This window comes from Tyto alba, unplaced genomic scaffold, assembly GCF_018691265.1.
Source record: "Tyto alba isolate M040663 unplaced genomic scaffold, T.alba_DEE_v4.0 Super-Scaffold_1000006, whole genome shotgun sequence".
NCBI lineage: Eukaryota > Metazoa > Chordata > Aves > Strigiformes > Tytonidae > Tyto > Tyto alba.
Window position 1 is genome coordinate 10,707,508 of NW_024881272.1, and position 11,589 is coordinate 10,719,096.

Consider the following 11,589-nt stretch of genomic DNA (forward strand, 5'->3'; position numbering starts at 1 on the left):
ACAATCCATAAAACAATAGTTTTAGGAGATTTTTTTTTTCTGTGAGAGAACATAATCTTCATCCAATTTACAGAGGAAAGAGACACTCTTCCCAAGTGGAGCCCTTTACATTCCTGTATTCTTTATACAAACAAAATTGCTAATGCTAGTCCTTTCAATGGACTCCCTCCATATGTGCTAGAGAAAAAGCAATGAAACACCAGGAAAAATACAGGCTAAAGCAAATCAACCCTTTCACATTAAATGCTACCATATACAGCATTTCAATTAGTTGATATTGATACTATAATTTTGTACGTTGGTGATTGCATGTGCAATACATAACAGCAAATTACTGCAATCACCAACTGTTGAACGAGTGCTTCTGATTCATTAGCTACTCTTTGATCTGAAAATTTTATTTTCCTATTAACAGTTAAGTACCATAAATGTACATTCATTTAAATGACAAGGGAGATAAGCTTACATAACACAAGAAAAAATAAGGAAAGGGAAAAGGCGCAGCAGTACATAATCATGTATTTAATGGCAGTCTCCCCATTATGCTCTTTCCTTTTCTTGCTCGCTGTAGAAATCGCAGTGGTTGTTACTGATAAGGAGAATTTGACACTGCAACAATTCTTTAGTCCCCTGAGATCTCGCACATACTGATGAGCATTTCAGGCTGCTCCCCTTTCCCTGTTTCCTTGACCTCAAAATGTGTTGTAGGCACTGGACAGTCTATCTTTCATGAAAAGATGTGCAGAGGATTTACATCTATATAGTTAGATGACCTGAGATGATATTCAAGACCTAGCTCTCATTTTTGCTAAGATTGCCTTGCATCATGATAAAGTAAAGCAGCATTAGCAGGCATCAGGTTCTTGTAATTGCATAACTGCCTGTTTTTTTCTTTTTTTTCTCTGTCTAAGTGTGCAGTGGTGATGCGAGGAACACCAGGAGAGAAACCAGAGTCAGATAGTAGCAGAGATAATCAATCTTAAGCAAAGCTAAGGTATACACCAACTGTATGCTCATTAATTACTTTGTTGTTACTGTGCTCAGATGTCCTGATGGTACCATGCCATGTAGTAGTATATGTACCAACACAGCTTCTTTACCAAAAGTAGGTATGCTCTGTTTAGCATTATAATGTGGTTTTTAATATATCAGCACTTAGAAAGTGAAAGGCTCTTTTCCTTTCTGGATTTAAAAATACATGTCATTGCTAAACTCACAGCTGACTGTATCTAGCATAGAATGCACAGAATGAAAGAAAGTTCACTAACAAACATTTCACAAACATTTCTTATTTTCTTCAAAGAAAGGTTAGTCCATACCAAAAAGCAGTCTATTAAAAGATGCTCAATAAGATATATTGCATACTCTCCAAATGTCTGTCACAGATGGCCTTCTGTCTGTAACTATGATTTGAAGAAATACTGATTTATGTTCCACAGAACACAGGAAAAAATACAAAAGGAAATTAGTGCCAGTCACTAGAAAGGAACAGGCTCTACTGAGTAAATTGCAAAGCTGTAGGAAGAGCTCCTATTACTCAGGGCTGAAACTCTCCTAGCATTCAGGGAAGAGGGCTGAATGATGTGCAACATGTCAACATGTCCTTATTTAGGGACTGCTGCGTTGGAAGGGCTGCCAAACAAGGGGAAAGCAATTTGGACCACGAGAAAAGTAGGTAAAAATGTTTAGTGCTATAGCTCAGAAGTCACATGTACAGAAAGCCCATAAAATCACAGCATGACACTGCACACCTAGTGACTGCATAACCCATACTATCAGCACTGAGAAATAACAGCATCCTGGGCTATAGTGGAAAGAATTTACTAAACCTTTCCCAGGATTACTTACTGCTCTTACAGTTGCCAGTTTTCTGGATTGTGTGTGGAGCTACGAAGTAGTAAAGCAAGAAGATGTATTTTCATGAATATGCCCCAATAGAGACTATGCAAAGGACACTCTTCTTGACAGGCGACACTCACTCCCACCACTCCCAAACTGTGCTGTAGAGGTAGCGTGTTCTAGGACAGATCTAAGGAAGCTCAACATTTTTGAAGATTTAATTCCACATAGTCTCCTGAAAAATTCCCATCATCTCAGAGGACTCAGTAGACTGCAACAGAAAGTTTACTGTCTGATAGTCTCCAGACATACAGCAGCTAATAAGACCTTTCATATGGGCCCATTTTCAATGCCCTAAATCATACCTCATCATGTGCAGCTATGCAAACCTAACGGAAGATACGACCACATGAGAACCAATTTTGGCAACATCTTTCCACTGAAATGAAGAGTTCAGATTCTTATCATGATGCTCCACCTTGAATTCAGTCACTGAACCTGCTTTAAAATCCTTTTTATCGAAGCACTGCCCTCCACACGATCTTTACAAAGGAGCACTTAAAGCCTGTGATAGAATATTCTGCCTTCACGTGTTTGGGGCCTCTTGTCTGTAACGAGGAAAGTCAGCACTGCTCAGTGGAATCCTGCTCTGTATCTCAAGGAATGTAGTTACCAGTTATTCTCTGAAAATAAGCAATTTGCTCACACCTTCAGACATTTATGGTCAAATTGACCAGTACAGGCCTTACCTGCCAGTTCTTTTTTACTCTCTCAAAAAGTAGAGGTTTGGTAGTTTGGAATAAATGAATACAACTGGCTCCATATTTATATATAAAAAAAAAAAAAAATCATTGAAAAATGAGAATTTGTCAAACTGCTACTGAAGTTGAATCCTACAAGGATTATGGAACTTGGACCAACATATGCAAAAATGAGCCTAGTTTTATTGCATTCAGTTAAGTGAAATATATAACTGACTCACCTATAAAACAGGCTACTCAGCTGGGGAACCAACATATCTTCAGTTTTTGACATTTTAGTATGTACAGATTTTCTTAAGTCATTATTTGTTGTTATGGTCAGTGTTGCTAAACTGATTAATCTACCAACTCAATCTGTAAGGATAAAATAAGTAGTTGTCAATCAACACTCCATCTATATTCCCTGTACCAGATGCCTTCTCAATCTTCCCTTCATCATTCAAACTCAGCTGCAATACTGATCCTGAATAGGTAGAATAACACTTTATTTTTTCAAATACATTCCGATAATATGGTTTATAAGGTATAGATCTGAAGTTAGTTGAAGGCCTGTGTCCCTATGGCTGTTAAGAACTAGATGTGTGCACTGAAGTTCGGTGCAGGATTTCCAAAGGACTCCTGTGGGGCTGTGGCATCAGTGAGCCGGGTCACGTCTTCCATTGTGGTACATCAGAATTTACATCAGTGAGGTCACTGGGTACTTAAAGGCAAAATCAGTGACAACACAAGGGAACCTGCACAGTCATTTATAAATGAAGATGTAAATGTCAGGTGAATTAAGATTATATCATTGGCTTAGCTGCTGATTTCCTTGATTATTTTTCTAGAGGTCAGTGATAAGGAAATAATTTTATGGAATGTGACCTCCAGTGGAAGGAGAATTTATATGAATTATGAATTAGACTGATGATGCATACATCAAACAAAGACAGTCCAAGGAAAGAAAATAAGCTTCCAGATGAGGCACGTTTGCACACATTTTTGGATCCCGCAAAGCACCACACAGAACATTATATGAATTTGTAAATAAAACTAAATGCTTTAAACTAATTTGATGCAGTTACTCAATCCTAAAGAGAATTATTTAGAGCCATTCACTGCTGCTGAACAATATGCTTTTCATAAATTCATAGATGGAGCCAGTATCTTGCTATCTGTAAAGCTGCCCTGCACCTCCCTTGCTTTCAGCTCCTTAGAACTGTGCCATTTTTAATAAATTAAGGTCCTATTTTCCAAACTCCTCTTTGCTTTAGGGTAAATATTTTGTAAAATTTTAGCCAAGAAAGATATAGCCTTTTCTTTTTTTCTTCTTTATGAGTAGATAAGTCTATGAAAAAAATATGCTGTGTTCACATTAGTAGTTGCAATGACTTTAAGCAACGCTTCTGTCCCCTGCTCTGGATCAGCAATATATTTGGCAGGGAGAGTGTGCTAAGGAGCTCTGTGTGTTGGGAATGCGACTTTTGCCAAATAAGTGAAAATGTATCCTAATTCGGCCAAGTCATAAACTGTAACAAACCATGCCTTCCATGTACCCATATAACCTGCTATACCTGCTGAATAAATGCAGCTAAATTCTCTGATGACTGCATTTCAGTAGGAACACTCAGATTCAGGGTGAAGCACAATTTTATCTGCATTTTTTCTTATGGACTGTTCTGGGGTCCGGAACTGAAGACATGAAGCCTTTTCTCCAGTGCTGTGTGCAGTCCCTGATAGCCTTATTGCTTGTGGGAGAGGAAAGTGTCTGATTTACACACATAACCAGCAAGGGTTGGACTTCAGTGGGAGAGAACAGAGAAAACTTCAGCTGAGGCAACGAACCAACACTCAGCATGGAGGAGGAGTAAAGGGACATCTGATGAGCAGCTGTGTTCCCTGAGAATCATAATGTTTTGGGGAAAATATATTATTATTATTATTATTATTATTATTATTATTATTATTATTGTTGTTGTTGTTGTTGTTGTTGTTGTTGTTGTTGTTGTTGTTGTTGTTGTTGTTGTTGTTGTTGTTGTTGTTGTTAATATTAATAAAGGAGTAAAGAGGTGATCACTACCCTGGAACAGGCAACAGGAGAGGAACCAGAAAGGGAGCTGGGTCACCTTGAAGCCGTGACTTGAGAAAAAGGACAAAATCCACGTTGGCAACTAGAAAAGACTGATCAAAACATTTGGGGACACGGGCCCGAGTGAAACAGCCCAGCAACAAGGCTTCAGTTCCACCAAGGCTCCCGAGTCTGAGCCTCTCAGTTCCTGCCCTGGTCTTTTGGAGATGCCTGGCTGTGTGAAACTGATCCTGTGGGGTCAAGATCGAGAATCCTGGGGCAGGAAAAGGAGAAATGCTTCATCACAGGGGTTATGGTTGGGAATGGAACCGAGGCTGAAGGCTTGAGGAGGAGGTCTGAAAGGTAGGAGTATGTCTCCTGAGAAACACCATGTGCAACTTGAGATTGTGCTGAAAACCAGCATTGGACTCGCAGAAGAAATAGTTTCAGGAGGTAGGTATAGGGAAAGAGAAACTATGTAACCGTTCAATTTAAAGTGGTATCAAAATATATAGGCATAAATCATAGTTGCACTGACTCTTATTTCTGGCACACCCCGACTAAGGAGTCCTTGCTAGCGGTGGCCCCAGCAGATGTGCGCCCTTCAGCATCCCAGGGGAGCACAGCTACGTTAATCACCCCCATCCCAAGAAGCGCCCAGATCCCCAAACACCGACACCGGCCCCTCACAAGAGAAGCCACGGCCGAGCCGGGGCTTTCGCCCCGGGCTGCTGCTTCTCTCCGGAGGAGCAACCTCGCCGGCCGCGCCGCCATGGGAGCCCCACGCAGCCGGCACGGCCCGGGGGAAGGGGCGGCGGGAGCGGCAGGGTTTGGGGGGAGGCTTTGGGGGGAGGCTTTGGCGCATCCTCCGGGAGAGGAGCGGAGCGTGGGCTCCGCGAGGGAGGGGGTGTCGCTCAGCCCAGCCCGAGGGCGGAGGGGGAGAGGAGGGGACTGCAAAGAGCCCCTCGGCCGTAGAGTGTGGGAAGGAGGTGAGAAAGAGCAGCGGCTCACGCGGGAGAGCCGGGGCCGCCCAGCAAACTTTGCCCGCGGCCGCTTCCCCCGAGCCCCGGCTCGCCGCAGCCCGCTGACCTCCGCGGCGAAACGTACCGCTCCCAGTCCCGGGATTGCTGTAATGCGTGAGCGCATGGTTTGCATTACGGAAGAAATGACCTGATAATCGCCCGGCAGCGGCGTGCAGATGTGATAAGTGACTCGGCACCCGCGGCGCGGCCGGGCCCGCTCCCCGCTCCCCAAGGCCCGGCCCGGCCCGGCCCGGGCCCCCCCGGGCTGTCCCGCAGCCGAGGGGCGGGTGTTGGAGCCGCCTCTTGCTGCTCCCCCGCTGGAAGCAGGGGCGCGGTGGCCCCGGGCTTGCGATCGCGGGGCACCTTGTAAGGCGTGCAGGCTGGAGGGACAAAGGTTCCTTTTGGTCAAGGAGCTCTGAAAAGCAGCGGAATACGTCTAACGCTCTCTGACAGCCGCGTGAAATGTTTTACAAGTACAATTCGAGGGGCTGACAATTGGAAAGGACGGAGGAAATGGTGGTAAAAGGGAAAACGTCCGAAATGAAAGGAGCGCGAACGCTCCACGCTCTCCCGCGGAGCCGCCGTCGCCGGGCCGAGCCCGCCCGGGGCCGACAGCCTGTCCCCAGCCCGTGCCCAGCCCGTCCCCAGCCTGTCCCCAGCCCGTGCCCAGCCTGTCCCCAGCCTGTCCCCAGCCTGTCCCCAGCCCGTCCCCAGCCTGTCCCCAGCCTGTCCCCAGCCCGTCCCCAGCCCGTCCCCAGCCCGTCCCCAGCCCGTGCCCAGCCCGTCCCCAGCCTGTCCCCAGCCCGTCCCCAGCCCGTGCCCAGCCCGTCCCCAGCCCGTCCCCAGCCCGTCCCCAGCCCGTCCCCAGCCAGTCCCCAGCCCGTCCCCAGCCTGTCCCCAGCCCGTGCCCAGCCTGTCCCCAGCCTGTCCCCAGCCTGTCCCCAGCCCGTCCCCAGCCCGTCCCCAGCCCGTGCCCAGCCCGCCCGGGGGCGCGGCCGGTGCCTGAGTGCGGCCGGGCGGGCGCGGCGGGGCTGAGCCGTGGCTGTGCATTACGCCGCGTTCACCCCGGTAACTTGCCCGCATCTATATGCTTGCTAAGTCTCTGTGAATAACAGACTGTAATTTCTTTATAAACGCATATAACCATGAATCACCAAGCAAGCATGTTTCATTTAAGCAGTTACAAGAGGGTAATATCAAACTCGCTTGCAATAAGAAGCTCAAAGAGCTGAAGACTCCTCAGAGCTGAGGTTGGTTGGTTTTGCTTTAAGGCTGGCCAGCAAACCTCTGCGGATCCAGTTACTGGTGATTTAGTCCTCTCCGAAGTTGCCCACTTGCAGAGAGGTACATGCTGTGGCTCTGCATGCAGACGTGAGTATGAAGCCTTGCCTTTTGGCGTCAGCTTGTGTTGTCTCCGTGACTTTGTAAAATCATTTGTGCTGGGATAGTAAGAGTTGGCAACCCATCTTATGTGTTTTACCGTGACTTTAAACGAGTCAAGGACGTTTTAAGTCCAGGCATGGTCGTTGATGAATTTTCTTAAAGTTAAAATAGAATATTGCAGCATTTCCCATTAGCATTATCTCTTGGAAACAGCATGAAGAGGACTGCACAGGAGTTATTTAATTGACTGTCATTTTATAGAAGTTCTGTTCCCTTTGGCAAGTCCATCACGTCTAGGAAGAGAACCAACATGCCAGAAAGTCTGTTTCCAGCAAGCTTTCCTTTTTTTTTTTAAAAAAAAGACTACCACCAAAAAAAACTCCACAAAAAAAAAAAAAAAAAAAAAAAAAACAAAAAACACAAAATGATGGGACCAAGATGGGTTTTGTCTCCAAGGTAGTTCAGTTTTTCAGCACTATGTTTAAAACTTTAGGAATTATGTTTTGGAGTGGAATAGAGAAGTGACAAAAGCTGTGGGATTCGGTGGAAGGGTGGGTGATTTTCATGAAGCATCAGGATCTGGTACTCCAGCTAGTGAGGAATAACAGTTTGTACCTTGTACATCCAAGAAACGGGCCTCCTATGGGAGCAAGCAGCGAAAGTTTTGTTGCCTTCAGTGGAGACAAGATCAAGGCCCCAGTCACCCACTGGCCAAGCTCTTGTTACTCCTGAAGTTGGTGCCTGAATCTTCACCTGCGTGCCACATCCAGTGTGGTGTATATGGGTATACCCACGGCGTATTTAACTTAAAGATCACACTTTAAAGTGGTGGAAAGAGTGGGTGAAAGTATGTGACAGACAGCTTGGATATGCACGCCTTGGTTCTGGGTCCGTTTTTAGCTTTTTCCTTTTTAAAGTTTGTGTTGCTGTCTGAGTGGTGGCAAAGACTTGCTTTTTTGATGAAATCCCCTTTGGTACCTCTCTAAGGAGACTTGTCAGGAGGCAAGGCTTTGGGAAAATAAAGTTTCAACTGATCAGGACCTATTTGCAGGCAACGCTGAGAAACTGGGATCATCTTGTCCTCCCTTCTGCTCCTGGTGCTGTGCCGTACTCTTAGATGAGCTATTTTCGGAGCTCCGGTATGCAGAGCATTTTTGCAGTTACACACAAAATAGAGAAGTTTGAGAACAAAAGATTATTCTGGACAGTCAAACTGGAATGAGTTGGAAGGATACATTTAGGAAGTGGTTTCTTGGACACTAATTAGGACCATTTGCTTGGGGTTGCCATTATTTTCCTTTTAGTCTGGAGGGCACAATAGATCAAATGATTTATATATCATTAACAATTCTTGTTAACTATAAGCAGGGTTGGGCTTTTCCATACTGATTACTGAGTAATGCAATAACGACTTGTTTTATTTCTTCTGCAGTGTCCATATGAGTAAGTTAACGTGAAGGACCAGTTCAAAAAGAAGCGCTTCCACTACTTTTTTTAATTATTATTTTTATTTTTTTTTTTTTTTTTATGTTTGAGTATTAACGTCTTTCAGTCTGCGAGGGCGGCTGCGAAACGAAGCCCATCAGCTCTTTGTGGCTTCCACTGCTGGAATACTGGCATTTGCTGTACCTGATCCTGGCTCCCAGTGAATGCATTTTAATTGTAATAAAACACAAACTGAACCATATGTGCATGTGTGTTTTAGACGCCGCATTATTGATCCCCCTTTCCCTTTCTTTTGCGCTACAAGTAAGGGGTTACAATCCCATCATACAATTAATTTCACCTTAAAAGAAACTAAGAAAGCGAGCATGTGCAGTCATTAAAATCCCACGGTTTTATTTAACGTTGCCTTTGTGTGCACCGCGATGTCCGAGAATTGTTGATGGTTGTGGTACGCCCAGGAGTTTCGGCTGTTGGGAGGGAGGGACGACGTTGTGTTGGGTGCTGTGGCGCTGGGTGCTGTTGGGTGCTGGGGTGCTGTTTGCTGTGAGCCCCGCTGCAGTCGAGCGCTGCTCCCCCGGCAGAGGCGGGTGCCCGGGGCGGCCGGCAGCTCTCTTGCCGCGTAGCCGGGGAAATCCGCCCTCTGGGATGGGCCCGTCCCCTTCGGCTGCTCCGGAGGATGCTCCGACGCCTTTGTACGAGGAGCTCGGGGATGCCTACCCAAGCAGCGCGGCAGCCGGGCCCGGCCCCGGCCCCCCCGCGAGGGGCGGCAGGGGAAGCCGCTGCCGGGCCGGGCCGGGGGTTCCGCCGCGGGTCTCCGGCCGCGGCCGCCGGCCCCCCCGGCCCCCCCGGCCCCAGGCGCTGATCCTGCCGCCTTGGGGCAGGGCCCGAGGAGGCTCCCTGACATGCTCATTACCGGATTAAATCCCCGGCCTTGAGATGGGGGATGGGAGAAAGAAAGGGTCAACAGAATCGCTTGTGTTCCTGAATAATTTAAATTCTTTGTATTTGATTGAACATCGGTCTGTTTGGTGTCCAAGTTTGTAAAAGCCTTTGAAAGACAAAAGAATTCTGTTTGCAAACATAATATGAAGTGTAAAGCACACTACAGGTATTCATGAGCGCCCAGGAGGTACTGAGCATCCCTGTACGCTAGAGTTAACCTTGCCAAGAGCGCCTTCATCTTTGTTTCATTAACACGAAAGTCCTCCTTTATTTCCTGCTAAGGTTATCGATATCCGGACTATTGTATTTATTGTCTCGCACGACTTCTCCATTAAGTTTGAATGGCGCTCGGATAGTACGTCCTATCATAGCGTCGACGAATTGCTGCGCCCAGAAAACCAACCCCACCCGGAGCCCGAGCCCCGGGGGGGCTGCGCGGTGGAGCGCCCTGCCAGCGGGGGCACCTGCGGGGGGTGGCCTTGGGGACATCCCGGTGCTCCCCAGCAGCTCCGAGATGGACCTTGGGCTGGAGGGAGCGGGGTGACCCGGAGGGGCTGTAGTAAATGGAAAAGCAGGTTTCCATTTGCGTGCTTTCAAATGAAGCAACCCGGTTCATTTAAACGGGAAACTATTGTCAGTTGCGCGGTGTCCCATTTTGGTCCTTCCTCAGCTTTGGTTGAAGGAAACGTCTTGAAACCTATTCCAAGAAGATGCTTGTACAGGCTTCCAGATGCTAAGACTTAGATCATTTGAACGTCAGCGCAGCCTTCTGGTAACAAAACACATCCAAATGGATTTCGTTTGTGTGTTAACATCCGTCAGATGGGAGAGTAGCACAGTTTAGAGCTAAAGTCTGTTTTAATTGTTTTAGCAACTGGGTCCACGAGAACATCTCGTCTGGCAAGTCAATAGGTTGAAGCTGCGTCGAACAGACTGAGACCAAGTATGTGAAATTACTTGGAATACCTGTGCTAACAAATGGTGATTTAACGTATGAGGCTATTACTGCTGTTTATACAGCTTCGCGTGTGCATGCAAATAGCTGGAGAGAGGGGTCACTGCGGGGAAAGACAGCTATAAACGCATCCAGCGAGCTGAGCGCCCCGGAGCTGCGGGCTGAAGCCAGCCCCACGGCGCAGTCCCGCCCGCGGGTCCTGGGTCCGTGCGCTGGAACCGAGCATCGGTCACTGTCACTGAAGGGCCACCAGCCACCGCTTCCCCCGCCGGCGTGGCGGGGTCCTCCTCTCCCGGCTGTCGTGCTAGGGGGGGAATTTGTAAGGCAAGGTCCGGCGATGTTGCCGCCGCGGCAATAATAATGAAATAAAGCATAACATTAGTTAGGCGCGACGCAGCAGGTGGCTTATTATAAGCCTTACATATTCCTCTGCCTCCTGCTCCCATTAGAACGCCAGTTATGGGGGGGGGGGGAGGGAAATACTTTAGGCGCTTTAAAGAGTAAGCCGAGGAGGAGCCGGGAAGAGCCGGGGCTGAGGCTTCTCCCAGCGCCCAGGGGCCCTGCAAGGCCCCGGCCCTCAAAGTCGCCGCAGTAACAACAGTGGTGATTACGATAATAATAATTGTTATGGTTGTACCTTGGCGCAGATGGCGGTTGCTATCTCAGGGAGATTAAGGGGAGAGTAAGTCCCAGGAAAGCACCCCTCTCCCCGCGGGATCAGCCGCCTCCCAGCGCGGGCACAGCCTCACGCGTTCGGCTACTCCCGCCCGAGGGCTGCTCCCGCTTTTGCCCGGGATGGCTTTAAACTTCCTGGTCGCCAGCGGCTTTAATGAAAACCTTACTTCTAAAAGTTGTCGCCATCCAGACCACTAGAGTAGGACGGACTTGCATGGCTCCGGAGCCGGCAAACCGAATTCTGCGTGCTCAGAGCCCACGCTCCCCTGCCCCAGCCCCACTCCTGCGGGGACATACCTCGGCTTTTAAATTCTCCGCCAGAAGCGCTCCCCCTCCCTCGCTCCGACACCTCCCTGGATGGTTTCTCCAGGTGAGCTGCTGTTAGGTGGGACGTGCTCCCGGCTGCACGCCCCCCCCTTCCTCCCCGTTCACGTCGACCGCGGACCCCTGGGCTCCCCACGCCCTGCCCGCGGGAGGGCGGGCGCGGTGCTGCCGCGGGGGCCTCGCCCCCGCTGCCCA